This window comes from Armigeres subalbatus, chromosome 3 (assembly GCF_024139115.2).
Source record: "Armigeres subalbatus isolate Guangzhou_Male chromosome 3, GZ_Asu_2, whole genome shotgun sequence".
Classification (NCBI taxonomy): Eukaryota; Metazoa; Arthropoda; class Insecta; order Diptera; family Culicidae; genus Armigeres; species Armigeres subalbatus.
The window spans coordinates 305,699,890-305,719,982 of NC_085141.1; the positions used below are offsets into that span (position 1 = coordinate 305,699,890).

A 20,093-nucleotide genomic window follows, 5' to 3' on the forward strand; every position below is an offset into this window, starting at 1 on the left:
CTTGCCACACAAACTCACTCATACATACACATAGATAAGATACATACTCATTAGGGTGGTTCAAAAAATCGATTTTGCTCCACAGTGCTCATCTGATTCTTTACCATGTTCTGAGTGTCCTCTGAAAATTTGAGCTCATTTGGATTAAAACTGATTTAGCACAAGCCGTTTCAAGTTTGCATGCAAATTAGTATGGGGAAATTTATTTTTTCATTATACTGATAATGACGCTTCCTCATTAAGCGCAGGTTAAAAGAAAACCTACATAGCTAAAAGGAATACTCAAGAGCTTTCACTCAGCTAATGCTGCTACCTCCGAACGACAATTTAAGTAGAGAGCAGTTCTACCCGCTCTCTGACTTAATCGTCATCGGGAACTGCTACCTCCGGCGACATTTCGACCAGCAGGGGCGGTGCCACCCGCTTACCCGCTGCCTACCAATGCCACCGGGAACACGGACCTACTCCTGTAGGTCCTCCGCCGCTTGGACCTACTCCTGTAGGTCCTGGTCCAGGAATGGGCACTACGCTATGGTAGTCTCCGCCCAGGTGTACGTCCCACCTTCGATGCGTTCCAACACATCGGTCAAAAATTCAAAACATTCTTGCCTGTTTTACTCATATCTATGGACATATGAGACATGGTCCACTAGTGATGAGTTAACACTCCATTCGTGCCATTCATACCTTGTTGCCATGTCTTACCATTAATGCCTTCAAGCTCATTAGTTGCAATATAATTGCCTACATTTTGGCGAATTGTCAGCAATACGCACTGAGCTTTCATAACTTGGTTACATCGCATGTTCAAGAATTTGTGATATGCAAAGATGTATAACATTCAAATAATATTGAATTTTGTTTAACTTTAATTTCTTAATATTTTTTAAATAACCTCATTGCTACCACTACATAACCCTGCTCCATTGTTTCCTATTGGAAATCGGCGGACTATGGGCTCAGAAGTTATGGCCAAAATACATTGTTTTATGCCGATAACTCTAATTCCAAACTCACTCATTTTTCAGGCACTTGTATTCAACCGATTAACCCGCAACAAGTTGTTTCTATTGAAAATTGTCCAGCTTGGACTATGGGCTCTCAGGAGCTATGGTCCAAAAACATTGTTTGCATGTTTGCAATTTTTATTCGACGGGGAATTTTGTCCCATTGTTTCCTCCTCGAGCATTGTCCATGTTTCATGTCCGTAAAGGAGTACCGGTCTTAGCCGCGTCTTGTACATGACACATTTAGTGCGGTGGTGAATCTGTTTTGACCGCAGTTCCTTCTGGAGTCCGTAGTAGGTCCGACTTCCACAGATGATGCGCCTTCGTATTTCACGACTAACATTGTTATCAGCCGTTAGCAAGGATCCGAGGTAGACGAATTCCTCGGCCATCTCGAAGGTATCCCCGTCTATCGTAACACTGCTTCCCAGGCGGGCCCTGTCGCGTACTCCTTTAGAAGTTTCCGAAGAAGTTTCTGAATTCATTTGCGAAAGATTTTCAAAAGAAAGGTATTGGAATTCCTGGAATAATTTTTGATAGAAAATCTAGAGGATAGGGAATTTTTTGGATGACTTACCGAAATAATTCCTGGAAGGCTTTCCCATAGAATTGTAGAAGTATTTACAAAAAAAATGTCTAGAAGACTTCCAAAGAATTTCTGGATAAATGTATGATGAAAATTGCTGGTGAACCAACATTACCACAACTATGGCACCGCCAGCGCTACAGCTCAATAATTTAAAATGTTCTGAAAAATAAGAAGTCATTAATATTGAACTGATTCTATGTTGAAATTTTCAACAGAGTTCAATAAATAAAATGCGAAAACGGTAGTATCAGTGTTGGAAATATGTAATTACTGTTACCTATCTTCAGACCGCATCGTGCTGTGCGGTTCTTTCTCTCTTTGCGGAAGGAAGTTTTTAATACTACCCGAAGCTATTTTAATTTCAACGGTGCTTCTTAGCGCTATTTGTACCCACTGATCCCGTTACGATCTTTGCAAGGACCCGTGCTTTCGTTTTACGTTGGACCCGTTTGCGGAAGTAAAATTCCGACAAGCGGTGGTAATCCTGCAGGGACACCGTTCTGGGAAAAAACCTCTTAGAAGGTCACGTCTCCACGCTCAGCAATGAGCATTAATAAAAACAAGAGGAAGGGGGAGTCTCTGAATTCTCCACTTCCTTCAAAGAAACAAGGTTTCAAGACCGTCCTGCCAAAGCGCGGAAAAAATATAAGGAAGCTGGAGAATTCAGATATTCCTTCTAACTCTAATATCGGAAATAATTCTTCTCCAATCGAACTGAGCAATCAGTTAGATTTGATTAATGATGAAATTGAGCAAATCGAATATACCTCTAGCCCATGTGATTCGATTCATGCGAAAAAGCAAAGGATTCTGCCAATTGTGGTATCTGTTGGCGAGTTTTCTGGCTTCCGGAATGAGATTTTGAGTAACCTTCAGGGGATCAAGGTTTCATTTCAGATTGCTAGGAAGGGTGACTGCCGCGTTTTGCCGGGATCCTTTGACGATCGCAAACGTCTTCTTCAGTATTTAACTGAGAAGCGCCATAAATTCTTCACATACGACGACAAAACTGAGCGATTGTTCAAAGTCGTCTTGAAATTTCTCAATTAGGCCGATACAAATATTAAAAATCTATTTTGTCTCCCCCCACTCGGATTTTTTTTGCCAAAAAATAATATTTTGAGGGGGCAACAAAATAAAATTCGGATAATTTTGAGGATTTTCAAAACATTCTTTAACAAATCCGAGTAGGTGGTTGAGGGTTCGTGTCCCTCCAAGACACGTGGATCCTTTTTTCGCAAATTTCATATCAATTTGTCGATTTCGAAACATATGCTGACAGCCAAGATATTTAACAAAAAAATCCGAGGGGTTTTTTGATTTTTTTGCCTTTCTCGTATTCTAAGTATACGGTAAAGGCTATATGATCGCTTCAAAAACAAACTTTTTATAGAAGGCCCGGAGACCCATAGTGTTATATACCGATCGACTCAGCTCGACGAATTGAGGTGATGTCTGTGTGTATTTATTTTTTTTTTTTTTTTTCAAGGGTTAAAGGCCATCAAAAATCTGCGCGACAGACACCTCGAGCATCCACACTATGCTCGAAGGCGAACAGGGATGGGCTCCTCCCGACCTGCTAAAAATGTGCCTCCCGGATAAACCGGGTCCCTTATCCTCCTTGCCTCGATCCCCCCGGGACCACTGGATGCTGCGACTACTTCGGGGGGGGCTGTGCTCATGCACTTCTTCTAAAATTCCGGCCCCTAACTTAGGCTAGTTCGCCGACTGGCTTGCTGAGATCCACTGCTACGTTGTCTCGATCCCTCGGCGGTTGTGCCACAAACTTCCTCACTCGAATCCTCCTGACTTCCCCCGGCGTCGAGGGTGGTCCACCAGTTCCGGTGAAGGAAACTTCCGCACTGATGGTGCCCCGACTACCGGCGGCTATCGCAGGGGACGCTTTCGCGCATTGCGCCGACTTCGTCTTCGGGTTGCAGAGGTGGTCCGACAGTTCCGGTGGTGGATAACGTCCGCACTGGCGGTGCCCTACATACCCGAAGCACTTTCTTCTTCTTTCTTCAGCAGGTTGACGGTTCGAGTGCCGAGGTCGGTCCGACGATTCCGGTTGGCAGAAGACTTCCGGTTCGCTGGCGCCCCGACGACTCGAGACCCAACACTGCTCACTGTGCTGGATTTTGCTCCAAACCGACGCTTACTTGCTGGTCCCTTCTCCATCGACGCTGCAGCTCTGACATTATTTGTGTCACGACTCTGGTTACCGCATGCCACGTACCTTCATCGTGACACATTCGCTCTGCGATGTTGTCCGCCCTTATGGCAGGCATTCTCCTACGTGCCTCCGCAAACCTCGGGCAGTCGAATATCACGTGCTCTGGAGTCTCCTCTACGTCGATACACGCCGGGCAGAATGGCGATGACGCATGGCCACACCGGTGCAAATATTGGCGGAAACAGCCGTGTCCGGACAGGAACTGTGTGAGGTTAAAGTTCACCTCACCATGCTCCCTGTTCACCCACGTCGACACATTGGGGATGAGCCGATGGGTCCACCTTCCATTATCCGCATTGTCCCACTCCTGCTGCCACTTCACCATAGAGTCCAGTCTCACCGCCTTCCTCACATTTCTGGTATCCCTCCGTTGGTAGCACTCGATGTCCTCTGCTAGGGTTATGCAGACTGGAATCATCCCTGCGATAACGCAAACTGCCTCCGACGAAATAGTTCGGTACGCACTCGCGACTCGAATGGCCATTAGACGAAACACGCTATTCAGCTTCCTCCGGTTACGTTTCGTCTTGAGCGCAGCTCCCCAGGCTGGAACTCCGTACCTTAGTATCGAGGATGATACTGACGCAATAAGACGCCTACTGCTGCCTTTCGGACCGCCGACGTTCGGCATGATCCTTGCTAACGCACTGATCATTTGAGCCGCCTTTTCACAAGAATAGTCCACGTGGGTGTTGAAGTTCAACCGGTCATCAATCATCACACCTAGATGTCTCAGAGTCCGCACCGACGGGATGTCGTGCCCTCCGATGGTAATCTGCATCCGCTGGATTACTTTGCAGTTGCTGACCAGCATCACTTCCGTTTTGTGATGAGCCAGCTGCAGCTTGACTCCATTCATCCAGGTTTCTACTGCGTCGGTCGCTTCCGCCACCAGCATTTCCACCTCCTCCAGTGACTCACCGGTTATCGTTAGGACGACATCATCCGCGAATCCGTAAATCTTTACACCTTTGGGCAACTTCAGCATCAGCACCCCGTTGTACATCACATTCCATAACGTCGGGCCTAGTATGGACCCTTGTGGAACGCCCGCCGTAACCCTGATCGACTTCTGCCCCGAGTTCGTGTCGTAAACCAGAATCCGGTTCAGGAAGTAGCTCCTAAGGATCTTACACAGGAAGTCGGGGATTCGCATTCCATGCAGCGCTGCGGCGATGGCCTCCCAGCTGGCACTATTGAACGCGTTTTTGACGTCAATCGTCACTACCGCGCAGAACCGATTGCCGCTCCTCTTCTTCTTGGACGCCCTCTCTGCATCTTCAATGACTGTCCTAATTGCATCCACAGTTGATCTGCCTTTACGGAATCCGAACTGTTTTTCCGATAAGCCAGTCTCACCCTCCGTGAACTGTGTAAGCCTATTAAGGATAACCCTTTCCAGAAGCTTCCCCAGTGTATCCAGCAGACATATGGGCCTATACGATGCTGGATTCCCCGGCGGTTTTCCTGGTTTCGGCAGCAGCACCAGTTTCTGGATCTTCCACGTGTCCGGAAAATTACCGTCTACTAAACACTTCTGCAGCACCATCTTGAACAGATCCGGGAACGCCAAAATCGCGGATTTTAGAGCAACATTTGGAATTCCATCCGGACCCGGAGCTTTTTTCAACTTCAAACCTTTCGCCACTGATAATAGCTCGTCATTGGTGACTTGCATACCTGCAGCGGTTACTCGGTCTTCATCTTCGTACGGCGTACGCGGCCAAGTCGTAGAACCGTGCTGCGGGAAAAGACCGTCCACGATGATCTTCAGCTTGTCCGGACACATTTCGGCTGGCGTCGCTGGACCCCTGATCTTCTTTGTCACAACTCGATAAGCGTTACCCCAAGGATCAGCGTCAGCTTCCCGGCACAACTCCTTGAAGCAGTTAGACTTGCTGATTTGGATCGCCCGTTTGAAAGCCGCTCTAGCTTCACGGAAAACTATCTTTCGCTCCTCTCTGACCATTTCAGACCGTGCCCTCTGAACGTGTCTCCTAGCTCTGAGACAGGCAGCGCGAAGATTGGCAAGATTTTCGTTCCACCAGTAACTTGGCCGTCGGCTATTCGTTGGCTCAATTTCCTCGGCATCGTCGCATCGCAAGCCCTCGCTAGCGTTTCCGTCAGTTGGTCTGCGTCAAGGTTTGTAGCGTCGCTGTTCACTCGAAGTGCTTCGATAAAAGATCCTTATCGAAGTCCTTCGTCTTCCATCTTCGCCAACTAGACCTTGTCTCCCGTCGTACCGTCGGCGTTCGCGTTCCAACACTATATCGGATCGCCTGGTGATCGCTATGGGTATATTCTTCACAAACTCTCCAGTTCATGTTCCTCGCCATCGACGGACTGCAGAACGTGACATCGATGATGGACTCCCTGCCATCTCTGCGGAATGTACTCACGGTACCTTCGTTGCACAATCTTACTTCCAGCTTAGCCAGCGCCTCCAGCAAACTGTAACCTCTGGCGTTAGTCAGTCTGCTTCCCCAATCCACTGCCCAAGCATTGAAATCGCCTCCGATGATCACTGGATTTCGGCCGATCAGCTTCTCCGTGAGTGAGTCCAGCATCCGGTTATACTGCTCCAAAGTCCACCTTGGGGTGCGTAACAGCTACACACAAAGATCCCGTTAATTTTGGCGATTACGAAACCCTCGCTTGAACTGTCTAACACCTCTTGGATAGGAAATCTGCCCATCACATGGATAGCCGCAATCCCCGTAGCATCCGCCACCCAGTTGCCGTTATCAGAAGGAATCCGGTACGGCTCAGCAATAATTGCCACGTCACACATTGCTTCTGTTGTCGACTGCCACAACAGCTGCTGTGCGGTGTCGCAATGGTTGAGATTCAACTGGATGATCTCCATTAATCTCGGCCCGCCATCGCCTTCTTGTAGGCAGGGCATTGGAAGCCACCCGTCATGTGGTCGTTTCCATCCTCCGGTTTGCAGAGCAGGCATCTTGGTTGCTTCGTGCAGTCCCTAGCAACGTGTCCTTCTCCACCACATTTCCTACAAAGACCGGATCTGTCTGGGCCACTGCAGTTTCGCGCCTGGTGTCCAAATGCCATACATTTGAAGCATCGCTCCATTTGTTTGGTGATTCGAGGGTGAGTCTCAACGGACACATAGACCATCCGACCTTCACCTTGGCCAACTCCACCATTTTGTTGGCGGCATCTACCGGTAGTCGTATCGCTGCTATTTGTGTACCACCGTACGCTTTCCTCAACCGAATGGTCATCTGAACTTCGCCCAGCATGCATTGTGAGATCAGTGCATCCCTCAGTTCGTCTATCGTAGTGATCTCGTCCAGGTCTCTGCATTCGACCACGGCCTCCTGCGTTAAAGCCCTTACGTTTCCTTCACTACCTAAGGAATTGGCAATGAGCTCCCGGAAGGCCGAGCTCTTGACCGTGGGATCCTTCTTCAGCTCGAACAGCAATTCCCCCTTCTGAGTTCGCCTAGTCCTCACCACTTTTTCACCCAAGTCCTTGAGCACCGGGTCTTCTCTCACCTTCCGTAATATCGCTGCGTATGTCGTCTTGTCGCTCACTTCGACTATCAAGGCGTCCCCCTTGACCCGCTCACGAGAAGAGCGATGTTTTTCTTTCTTCTTCTGCTCCTTCTTCTTTTCCACGAACTCCTTCTGCTTCTTTCTCTTCTCTCGCTGACTTTCCACGGTTTGCCAATCACCGTTCTTGACGCCTTCCTTCAGTACGCTAGCACTATCTTGCACGTTCCGCTGCTTCTTCGGGATTTCCTGCTCTCCTGGAGAGTCCCTGCTTCGCTTCTCCGTGCGAGTATTTCGGGAGCTCATTGGTGTTTGCATGTCTGTGTGTATGTGTGTGTGTGTGTGTGTGTGTGTGTGTGTGTGTGTGTGTGTGTGTGTGTGTGTGTGTGTGTGTGTGTGTGTGTGTGTGTGTGTGTGTGTGTGTGTGTGTGTGTGTGTGTGTGTGTGTGTGTGTGTGTGTGTGTGTGTGTGTATGTGTGTGTGTGTCTGTGCGCACCCCACCCAAAAAAAAATGTCACTCATTTTTCAGGTACTTATCCTTAACCGATTTACTCGCAACAAGTTGCATTCGACGCAGGATACTCTACCATTGTTTCCTATTGAAAATTTGCCAGATCGGACTATGGGCTCGGAAGTTATGGCCAAAATACCACTTTTTTTTATTAAAAAAATGAGTAAAAAAATGTCACTCATTTTTCAGGCACTTATCCTTAACCGATTTACTCGCAACATGTTGCACTCGACGCAGAATCCTATCCCATTGTTTCCTATTGAAAATTGGCCAGATCGCACTATGGGCTTAAAAGTAATGACCAAAATACTATTTTAATAATACACGAGAAAGGCACCATCACCGCTAGGTGGATTAATCAGGGTTTTTCATTTCAATATTTATTTTTTATTAATCCCCCCTTGACTTTTCGGAGACCAGTAGGACAAAAAGTCAATTAAATATTTGTAACGGCCTTATTTGGATTTTCACCAGTCCAAGTAATTAAGTTGAAAAACAAATCCCACTCTGATACTTCCCAAAGTGGCATTTCTCAAGAATTTTATTTAGTTCGTTTTAACAAAAGTGAACTAAATAATATGAAAAGTTTGGAAAAGACATGTATTATGTCCCATGTCCGTGTTACATGGGAACATTTCCGCAGGCCTGGGGGAAATTTCCAAAACCCCACCCAGTGCCGTAAGTGCCAAAAGTGGGGTCATGGAACCAAACATTGTCACATGGATGCTAAATGCATGATTTGTGGTGGAACCTCTCACGCCAAGGACGCATGTCCTGTGAGAGAAGATTCCAATAAATTTAAATGTGCAAATTGTGCGGGCAATCATAAATCCAATTTCTGGGAATGCCCGCTTGTCAACGGGTAGCAAGCACTTCAGTAAATTCCAATTTTTCGAATGTACCTACGTATGCAAACATCGCTGCTGGTAGACAAAATTTCTCTTCTCAAAATGAGGTTTATACCCACGTCCCAACGGAAAATAACGCTCATGTTGCCGATTCAGGTAGCGTGACTGCTTCCGATTTTGATTTTTTAACTGAACAATTGCATCACATGATTGATGCAATGTTCAAAGCAAATACCATACCAGAAGCTGTTCAGGTTGGTATAAAGTACACACAAAAAATTGTTATCGGACTCCGTTTTAATGGATCTAAATAATTGTGTGAAAGTTCTAAACTGGAATGCCCGCTCTCTAAAGGGTAAGGAAGATGAATTGTTCAACTTCCTTTCAGTTCATAATGTGCATATTGCCATTATAACTGAAACGTATTTAAAACCAGGACTCTCCATTAAAAGAGATCCAAACTATTTTATCTACAGAAATGATCGTCTTGACAGCGCCTGTGGTGGGGTCGCCATTGTCATCAATAGACGTATCAAACATAAATTATTTTCTTCGTTTGAAACCAAAGCTTTTGAAACCTTGGGAGTTTCTGTTGAAACAAATTTTGGTCAATTTTCCTTCATTGCAGCCTATTTGCCTTTTCAATGCAATGGGCAGCAAAAGAATTTGTTGAAAGCTGATTTTCAAATTCTGACTCGCAACAAATCAAAGTTCTTCGTAATTGGTGACTTCAATGCCAAACACCGTTCATGGAATAATGCTCAAAGCAATTCCAACGGCAACATTTTATTTGAAGATTGTTCTGCGGGATATTATACTATTCAATATCCCAATGGCCCAACTTGTTTTTCATCCACTCGAAATCCTTCGACAATTGATTTGGTTTTAACGGATTCAAGTCAGCTGTGTGGCCAATTGGTAACTCATGCTGACTTTGACTCTGATCACCTTCCTGTGACATTTGAAATCTCACAAGAAGCCATTTATAATCCAATCAGCTCTACTTTCAATTATCATAGGGCTGATTGGGATTTATACAAAACGTATATCGATAGGAATTTTGATGTTGATATTCCTCTCGATACCAAAAGTGATATTGATAATGCTCTCGTATCTTTGACAAATTTAATTGTCGAAGCCAGAGGCATTGCAATTCCGAAATGTGAAGTTAAATTCAACTCCATTATTATTGACGACGATCTTCAGCTACTGATCCGTCTTAAAAATGTGAGGCGAAATCAATACCAAAGAACTCGCGATCCCGCGTTGAAAGTTATTTGGCGAGATTTGCAAAATGAAATTAAAAAACGTTTCGCTATTCTGAGAAATACCAACTTTGAGAATAATGTCTCGAAGTTGAAAAACATTTAATTAACAAAAATTCTTAAAAAAAACTCAAAAGCCAATTCCAGCGCTTAAAGAGGGAAATAAAATTTTATTTACAAATGGCGAAAAGGCTCAAAAACTTGCTCAGCAGTTCGAGAGTGCCCATAATTTTAGTCTAGGTCTCACTAGTCCAATTGAGAATCAGGTTACACGAAGCTTCGAAGACATTCTCAATCAAGAGAATGTTTTTGACCCTTCGTTGGGAACCAATTTGGATGAAGTGAGATCTATTAGGGTAGAATACGGCTTTGGCAGGGTGCGACATTTGTTGGCACCCTCAACAATATTTGCGTTTTCCAGCAAACATACACTATTTATGAACATAAATTTGATTCAATCACACAATTTCAAGCCTAGGCTTTCATTTGAATAAGTTGTTTGTGTAAAAGTAGTAAGATTTGACGAATTAATCACCGAAACAAATTTGCACACACGAAATCCTTGCCATTATTGCATTGCCCAAGAAAACAGCAGACGAAAAGCAAACTGTTACTTACTTTTTTGGATCCCCTGTTTCTTCTCTTTATCGTGTATGATACGACAAATTAGGTACGTAAACTACTTTTTACACTTTATTACCACTTGATTATCACCACAAATAGCAAATTTATCCAATATTTGCTCTATGTTTCACTAAATAAAATCGGGACTGTTCGTTTTCTTTGACAGCAGCGCACTTCGGAATAGAGCGAGAGAATGTGTTTGTGAGCATATCAAACACACGCTAAAAAAATAACACGCACAATTCCATGTGATTTGATTTTAGCAGAACTACGAACAAAATATCCGGCGTTGGCATTTATTTTAAAAAAGTGTTAGAATATAAATGCTTCTATTCAGATTTTTACTCAGACCATGAATTATATCAAAAGTGATAGCCACACCGTAGTATTTTAAGCCTTATGTGGCTGACAGAACCGTTTTCCTTTTGCAACTTTAATACTTTCCAAGCTCATCAAAAAAATCATAACCATTCCCGTTCCTACATAGCGCATTTCAACCATAAATAATTGCCTACTTTTAGGGTATTATCATTTATTCAACTGTGAAACGTAGTGTACGAATGAGGTGGCTCCAGCTCAATCTTATGTGTATAGATTTGGTTTTACATAGTTTAAGTCGTTGTACACAACCCTCATGATTATTTTGATGAAACAAACATAACTGTCGCGACCGAACCATTGAAGCTACGATTAGCAGTGAGCGATGTAGTACGCTACTTGCTATCGGAGCTAAGTCTGCTACCTCCGACGGCGATTCGATGGCGGAGCAAAATGCGGTGCTATCCGCTTGCTCGCCATCGAAGCCATCGGGAACCTCTGCTTCCTCCGGTGACATTTTTGACCAGCAGAGGGCGGTGCCACCCGCTTACTCACTGGCCTTATCATGTCACCGGGAATCGCTGCTACGTTGATCGAACCTACTCCTGTAGGTTCTGGTACCAGTTGGTGATGCCGGATGCCGGATGCCGATACGATGTGTCCTAACACATTCGCCAAAAATACTCGAAGTTGCTTAGTGCATTTATTCATATCTAAAGGTATATGACACATGTTCCGGTAGTGATGGATGGGTACGCTTATGTTCGATGTTTATACATTGTTGCCGTATTTCATTATCAAATTTCAAACCAAAGAATCGTAAGCGTTACGTTACGTTGCTTACTTTAAAGTTTATAGCCATGAATATCGAGCTTTTCAGGGAGTTACGCATATACACTGTATGTCACTTTTTCAAACCAGCTTGTTTTTTACCAAATTATTCATATGACTTGAATTTATATTATATGCTGTCAATTTATTCTACACACTCTCGGGCTAACACTACAATATCATGTAAGGACCTTCAAATCTAAGGACCGTAAAGAGCATATTTGAAACTGGTTGATAGACTTTTGCTTACGCGTGAAGACTCTAAGGCATCACAAAAGACAAAAGATGTAAATCTTGGCAGCGGACGAAAAGTATGTAAGTTCCCTTCTCCAAAATGGCCAACATTATTCAAATAGGTTTAAAATGGTAAAAGTTATGAAATTGTCAATATCTGGGTACACGGGTACCCTATCTGCCATTCACGTCTGTTTTTCGTTGGCCGCATAAGGTAAAATTAGTTTTACAATGTGTTTAAATGTTTTTGCCTATCTTCCACATGACATAAAATTGATGCCAAGGCTAAAATTCATGTTTTGTTTTAAGCCAGTTTTGATAATTAATAAAAATTTCTTCCAAAATTGAGTGAAGCGAGATGAGCGTGCGGCCGATTATTATGAATGAATTTTACTACTAGAGGATATAAACAACCAGCATCTGGCACCAATACATTGTTAGTTTTCTACTTCCATGTCTAGTTGCTGAAGGGAGCAAAATCATTGCTGATAATAGAAATTGCTATGCCAATAGAAGAAACTTTGACCTGTTATTTTATATTAAATTTACTAAGTTTGTGGTAAAAGATATTATATTAAGTGAACACCAATCATCAAAGGAAGAGCATACAAATGTATACCAGTTGAACTATACCTGTGTTTTAGTGTAATTATTCATTATTTTTATCATTCAATTTGGCGAATGTCTTAGACTGCCAAGAATAGGTATTTTCCCCTACTAGAAAATTTAAAAATATGAAAGCCCCGGGTGATGATGGTATTTTCTACATACTTATCAAAAAACTTCCTGAGAGCTCTTTATCCTTTTTGGTTAATTTATTTAACAAATGTTTTCAATTGGCATACTTTCCAGATAAATGGAAAAACGCCAAAGTTGTTCCAATTTTGAAGCCGGACAAAAATCCAGCTGAGGCTTCTAGTTATCGCCCAATCAGTTTGCTTTCTTCAATAAGCAAACTGTTTGAAAAGATTAGTTTAAATAGAATGATGGTTCATATTAATGACAATTCTATTTTTGCTGATGAGCAATTTGGTTTTCGCCATGGGCATTCAACCACTCATCAGTTATTAAGAGTTACGAACTTAATTCGGCTCAACAAATCTGAAGGATATTCGACTGGAGTTGCTCTTCTTGATATAGAGAAAGCATTTGACAGTGTTTGGCATGAAGGTTTGATTGTAAAATTGATGAATTTTAATTTTCCGCTGTACATTATTAAACTGATCCAAAATTATTTATCAGATCGCTCACTGCAGGTAAACTATCAGAATTCTAAATCTGATAGATTACCTGTAAGGGCTGGTGTCCCCCAAGGCAGCATACTGGGGCCCATTTTGTATAACATTTTTACTTCTGACTTACCTGATTTACCACCAGGGTGTCAAAAATCTTTGTTTGCAGATGATACAGGTCTCTCAGCCAAAGGGCGTAGCCTTCGTGTCATTTGTAGTAGATTGCAAAAAAGTTTGGATATTTTCTCCACTTACTTGCAAAAAATAGAAAATTTCCTCGAATGCTTCCAAAACTCAGCTTATAATTTTCCCACATAAGCCGAGAGCTTCTTATTTGAAACCTTCTAGCAGACATATTGTCACTATGAATGGGGTTCCAATTAATTGGTCTAGCGAAGCTAAATATTTAGGACTTCTGCTAGATCAAAAATTAACTTTTAAAAATCACATTGAAGGCCTTCAAACCAAATGTAACAAATATATTAAGTGTCTATATCCACTTATAAACAGAAAATCAAAACTTTGTCTTAAGAACAAACTTTTGATTTACAAACAAATTATTAGACCTGCCATGTTGTATGCTGTGCCAATATGGACTAGTTGCTGCAATACCAGAAAGAAGGCACTTCAGAGGATTCAAAATAAAATTCTGAAAATGATTCTGAAGTTGCCTCCGTGGTATAGTACCAATGAGCTTCATAGAATTTCTAATATTGAGACATTGCAACAAATGTCCAACAAAATAATTTCCAATTTTAGACAAAAATCGTTGCAATCTTCTATTGCATCGATTAACTCCTTGTACCCTTAGTATAAAATAGGTTAAGTTTAGTTTAAGTTGAAAACATTGTAATTCCTACATGGTTCAATTCAACCAGAGGAAAAAATTCTAACTGCCAGAGGCAATTGAAATGTATTAATAATAACTAAAAGCGTAACATAGCAAATAAGGATGATAGTGTTAAGAAAACACGGAACACCTAGTCTAAGAGATGAATGCATGTATTAGATAATTAGCAAATAAAATTAGTTAAAAAAAAAAACTGTTACCTATCTTCACCGTAACTAGGGAGAGGAAGGAATTGTTGATGTGGTACTTACTTAACAATAGGCTACCGACTTAGCAGCACCCTCATAAGTATCATGGAGTTGGACAATGAGGAAGGTATTCATTGGGTCAGGATTTGCCTGTAGCTGGAAATGTAACCGTGATAGATCTTACCCCGTAATACACCACGAAACGGTGTCTACCCAGCGTTACGGGTGTTGAAAATTAGGATATAACAAGACCAGTGATTATAAATTAAGACGGTTAGTGGCTTTGTTGTTTTTTCTATGCATTGAGAAAAGACTGCGGAAGAGCGCCGAAATAGGGCCAGCCAAAATTTTTGAGCGAATCTACGGAATTGATGTTTAAGCAATCTGGCATCGCTGGCGCTCTCTCAGAATCGAGGTGTTTGGTAAAAGGCTTTCGGCGAAATCTAATCTCCCTCTTTAGCTTTGATCGATCACTCATACTAATTTTATTTCGCTGGAAATCAGCATTTTTTTGCTGATTAATGGTACGTGCATGCAACAGATTTTCTCCATGATTCTCAAGCAACTTCATTTTAAAATCTGGTTCTTAGAGAGCAGCCAAAGTTCATGCGATTATGTCGTGTATCGACTTGGGTATATGCAAAGATTTTCAAGTACAAGATAGTCCACTCTTGATTATCCCATACAAGTCACTGGCGAACACTTTTTCTGTAGCGTAGCGCCAACTGGTGATTAAAAGTCTAACTGTTTCATCGAAAATTATCAAAGTAGCTTTGAATTTTTGCTGCCGTTTAGTAAACAACAGAATCAACAACAATGTTGAAAGAAATCGATCCTCGACTGTTTGACCGTCAAAACCTCTTAGCATCGGAATATCCGCACCACATAAAACGTTACCAAGGCGGATCACAAAACTGGCAGAAGCAGATTAATTGCGTTAATATTTCTTCGTAAATGCCTACGTCCTATTAACCCATTTAATTTGATCGAATGATATGCTTCTCGGTGGAAGGGTCAAGCTTTGCAACGTTAACAACGTTTGTGATCATCGTACACAAAATACATTATGTCAAAAATAAAATCTAGATCGAAAATTAGATTCATTTTATTTCATGAGCCCTCTAATGAGATATTTGACTGTTTTTGTGTACACATTTATATACCTATACCGACAGACATTTCATCGAGCTTAGGATCTTGATATTTTCTACATTTCGAGAGACTGCATTTGTGAAGGTACCGAAAAGTTTCCTGTATAGTTTTTGCTTGTCTAAGGCGGACTATTCCATTTTTTTCATATAGTATTCAGTAGCCAACAGAACAAAGAGATCTTTCATAGTAAGGGGGAGTTCCTCATACCTTTTTTGAATAGCTAATAAGTCTTATTTCTCTCAGTAGTCAATCAATAGAGCAACAACTTCACTCATGTTACACAACACCATTTATATATTTTGAACAAATACAATCAGTTTAAAATTGATTTAACTTTATTATTAATATGCCGTCACCGAGGTACGTTGAGCTTAGAGTTGATTATCCGTTCTTGATGACCAGGTAATCGTGGAGTAATGATGAACTAGGGATTCTTGTTATCTAATGTCCATTCATGGATGTGAAGATTATGATGACACCGATGACAGTTCAGAATGGATAGTGTTGAACCTATTGGAGTAAAGAAAATCTTTACGGCGATATAGTGTCGAGTCGATGATAGCACAACGATGACCTTATCTGGCTACTGCTGTCGTCAAATGATTGTGGTTAAGGACTCGTTACAGTCCTAAACACATGAAAAAAAACTGTTTCGCTCCTTGAAAACTTTCAAAGAAACTGTAGTATCAATAAACTGAAAAAGTATGACGTTTGACATTTGATGTTTAAACTGTTATCGAAGCAACGATGCTCTTTCACGCGTTGCTGTGATTGAACAGTTCGACCGCCATACGCTGGAGCGCTGGCGTCGTGTGTTCGCCCGTTTTTAGCTAGAGTGGACTATATTGTTAATATATTATATTTGGTATATGACTACAAAATACAAAAATAACAGATATATTTTTTCATTACAGGAATAAAGAATTATTCCTTACTTTGCAAGCTTGGAATTTGCAACAAAATCTTTTGAATTAATATTCATCAAAGGTGAAACAAAATAGTTCATCTGCATCTTTATTATCCTTTGTTCTTCACATTTACTTATGACATTGACAGAAAATATTTGACATTTGATATTGCCATATTAATTGCTGAACAAGCAGTAGAAAAAAAAGCTGATGCCGGAATCACAACTAACTATTAGATTGCTGGATACACTTCAGCAATTCATTCTGCTCCAACTAAAATTCAGATTTTGGTGTGTACGTTCTGGCTAGTGGAAGAGGCAGAAGTGATCGGATTTTAAGTTTCGTTCCGTGATGTGTGTTTGAAGGTGATTGTTTTCAATCAGGATTGAGGCCAACACGTATGGCAGACTTGACATGACTAAACTGCTGATTAAATTTAGTTCAATAATTCGAATAATTCAAGCCGAAGTACAAGGACTGCTTGAAGAAATATTATCACGCACGGGAAGTAATTTCATTTAATGTGAACTGGTTAGTAAATTTGAATATGGAACTTTTTTCGACGCTGTTCGATGCATTCGAATGTTGGTTGGAAAGGGGTGGAAGAGGGCTAGGGTTGACCCCAGCGATGCCAGATTGCTTCAACATCCATTCCGTAGAATAACTCAAAAAATTTTGCTAGCTCTATTTCGGCGCTCATCCACAATACAAGATAACAATAAGACCACTAAACTTCAACATTTATAGTTACTGGTCTTGTTATATGCTAATTTTTATGAAAATCGAAACAGATTACTAGACACGGTGCCCTATACAGATTTCCACACTCGTCAGGCAATTGGCTGTTGCTATACATATTTTTGACAGCAACTGTTTCCAACGCTGAGATTATCATTTCCGCATTTTATTTATAGAACTTTTATTGATTCAACATAGAATCAGTTTAATATTATCGACTTCCTAATTCTCAGGACAACTCCAATTATAAAGCTCTTTAGTGCTAATAGGTTTGAGCATTCTTAGATATCGACCCTACATGGGAACAATCCCGAGAAAAGTTTTCCTATTTTAAAGACGGAAATGCTCCGATGAAAATCCGTAACTACGAAATAAGCAAGGATAGCGTTGGGCCGAGCCCAACACAATGCCTAAATTGGATTGCTTTGCAAAGCTGCATAAGAGTAAGACTGTACAGATAGAAAAAACTGGATCCTTTCTACTGATTACACCTGTTGGAGTGAATTCAGTTGGGCTATGTTACTGGTAGTTTAGTTTTCTCAAATTTATGCAGATCTCTCTTCAGTTTGGGCAGATAATGAAGTTTTCATCACTTAGAAGATCATCTTGACCATTGTAAATTAGTAATGGCGGTGCCAGAGTTGTGATAATGTTCGTTCACCAGCAGTTTTGACGTAATTAGTTCATTCATAATTTGGCCAGTACAGAAGTTAAACAAAACTCTATTTTGACGCTGAAATTAAGATAGCAACCAAGCAATTACCCTAATATATCGACATTATAATCCATATTTGGTGCAAAAATTCCTCGAAAAAAAATCTTGGAATATTCATCCTGGTGTTATTTCAAAAATTTATCCAGAAATGCTTCGGAAAGTCTTCCAGGAAATAGGGTTACTCATCCTGGACTTCATCTCATAGCTCCGATATTGGTCCTACGAAAAACAAAGCAATGAAAAGGTATTTGATTTGTTTATTATTTTTGTGATTTTTTTCAGCAGTGAGCATGCATGCTAGCAAAAAGAAGCGACGAAATTGGTGCCGTATTTCTTTGTTTCGCCATGAGATGAATATATGTACAGTGAGATTGAAAACGGAACAGTTCCCCTATTTAAGATAATTCTATATGCAATACTCCCACACGCAAAAAAATATTGCAGTCGAAACAACCATTCCGATGGTCATTTTAGGAATATGCACCGACAGTTTTCAGCACATAACAAACCCGTTTGATTTTACCATGCGCGCAGTAAAAATCAACTGTGACGTGGCCCATGCGGAATGTTGTCACATGAACTGAAACAGTGGTAAATTTCTCTGAAACCATGGTAAAATTTACTGAAATTTAATGTTGTACAAAATAGTAGTTTTTACCAAGGATTTTTTTTCTGTGCAGGAATTAATTCGGTAAGCCATACACATATTTCTACCTTCAACTTTTTTTAAAGGAATTCCTTCGGAATTTAGGTATTTCATTAAAAAATATTCCAGGAATTCATTTTAAAATTCCAACAGGACTTCTTTTAAAAAATTCTCCGCAAATGAATTCAGAAATTGTTATCGGAAACTCACTAGTTTCCGAAAAATTTCTTCGGAAATTTCTATAGGAAAACCAAATTCCGCAAGGAATTCTTCTGGAAATTCGTTCAGAAATTATAAGGATTTTTAACGGAAATCTTCCAAAAAGTCCTTTTGAAGCATTTTCAAAAATTTCTACAGGAATTCCTTAATGCTACGTTTAGACAAGGCAAGTGAATTGAGCAAGTCGCTTGAATCGAACGCGAACTGAACGTGTAAACACCTTAATTCAATTCACTTGAACGAAAAGAAAGTTGAACGTGTTCAACTTTTGGCAAGTCAATTGAATTCAACTGAGTTGTTCAATTCACTTGCCCTGTCAAAACGTAGCATTTAGAAATAATTTCATAATTTCCCAGAGCAATCGCTACAGCGAAAATTATATTTTATCTGAAATTTATCCAGCTGAATTCCCTCCAAATAGAAATGATTTTTTTTAGGAATGGATGAAAAAATGTTAAGACGAAATTCTATGAATATCCGAACGAATTACAAAAGGAATTTCTAAAGGATTTTTGTAAAACAATTTTCGAAATTCTTAACCTTCCGGGAATCGCATGGTCCTGGATCGGTCCGCCAATTCCGCCTCTGTTGTAAACAACACGCCAGATTTTTTGCGGAGGTGTTGTACTTTTTACAACGATGCGAGTCCTGGAAGGTTAAATTTCTTCAAGAATTCTTTGGATATTCAGCTAAGAGTTCTCCTCCATAGATTTCATGAAATTACTCCAAAAATAATTCCTGAGTATTCTTGGGAAATTCCTCCAAATATTCATTTGAAAGTCTAATAATAATTCTTCAGAACTGCCTCCAGCATTATTATTTTAGATAACCTTAGGCAGTTTTATATGCATTTCTTAGAATTTTCAGAGGATTTCCCGTAAAATCTTTCGAAGAATCTTCTGGAGAAATTCACAAAGGATGTTGAAAGGATGAAAGAATGTTCAATGGAAATTATTTGGAACTCCTGGTGGAGCTCCCGAAGTATTTCTGAAGGAATTTACAAATGATTTTTAGAAAGATTTTCCAAAGAAAAACCCGAACGTATTTTCTAAAAGTATTTCTAAAGGAATTTATGAGAAAATTTAAAAAGAAATTTTGGATGAAGTTTCTAAAAGAATTCTTTGTGGAACTTCCGGATGAATTCTTGAAGGCATTTTTGAATGAATTTACGATGGAAGGTCTAATGGAATGCCTAGTTTCTCCAGATATTTCTTCGAAAATTACGTCAGGATTTCCTCCAGGAAAATTTCATTTTCTCATCTGTGTGTTCTATATTTATGGCACTAGGTAGTTAGAATTAAACGATAAATAAAAATTAAATATAATAAAATAAAATTAAATCATTAATAAATTAAAAATCACAGATACTCCAATTGTAATTAAAAGCAAACTTTAAAAAAAAATCCGTAGATTTCCGCAGAAAGTTTCAAATTTCCGTAGTTTTTACCTACGGATCCGTAGATCCATAGAAAG

At 40.8% G+C, this 20,093-nt stretch overlaps 1 protein-coding gene across 5 annotated transcripts in view; it reads left to right on the plus strand.

Moving 5' to 3' along the window:
• The window catches only part of LOC134225108 (igLON family member 5-like), a 379,522-nt gene that overhangs the window by 270,330 nt on the left and 89,099 nt on the right, over positions 1–20,093 (plus strand). The window lies entirely within an intron of this gene.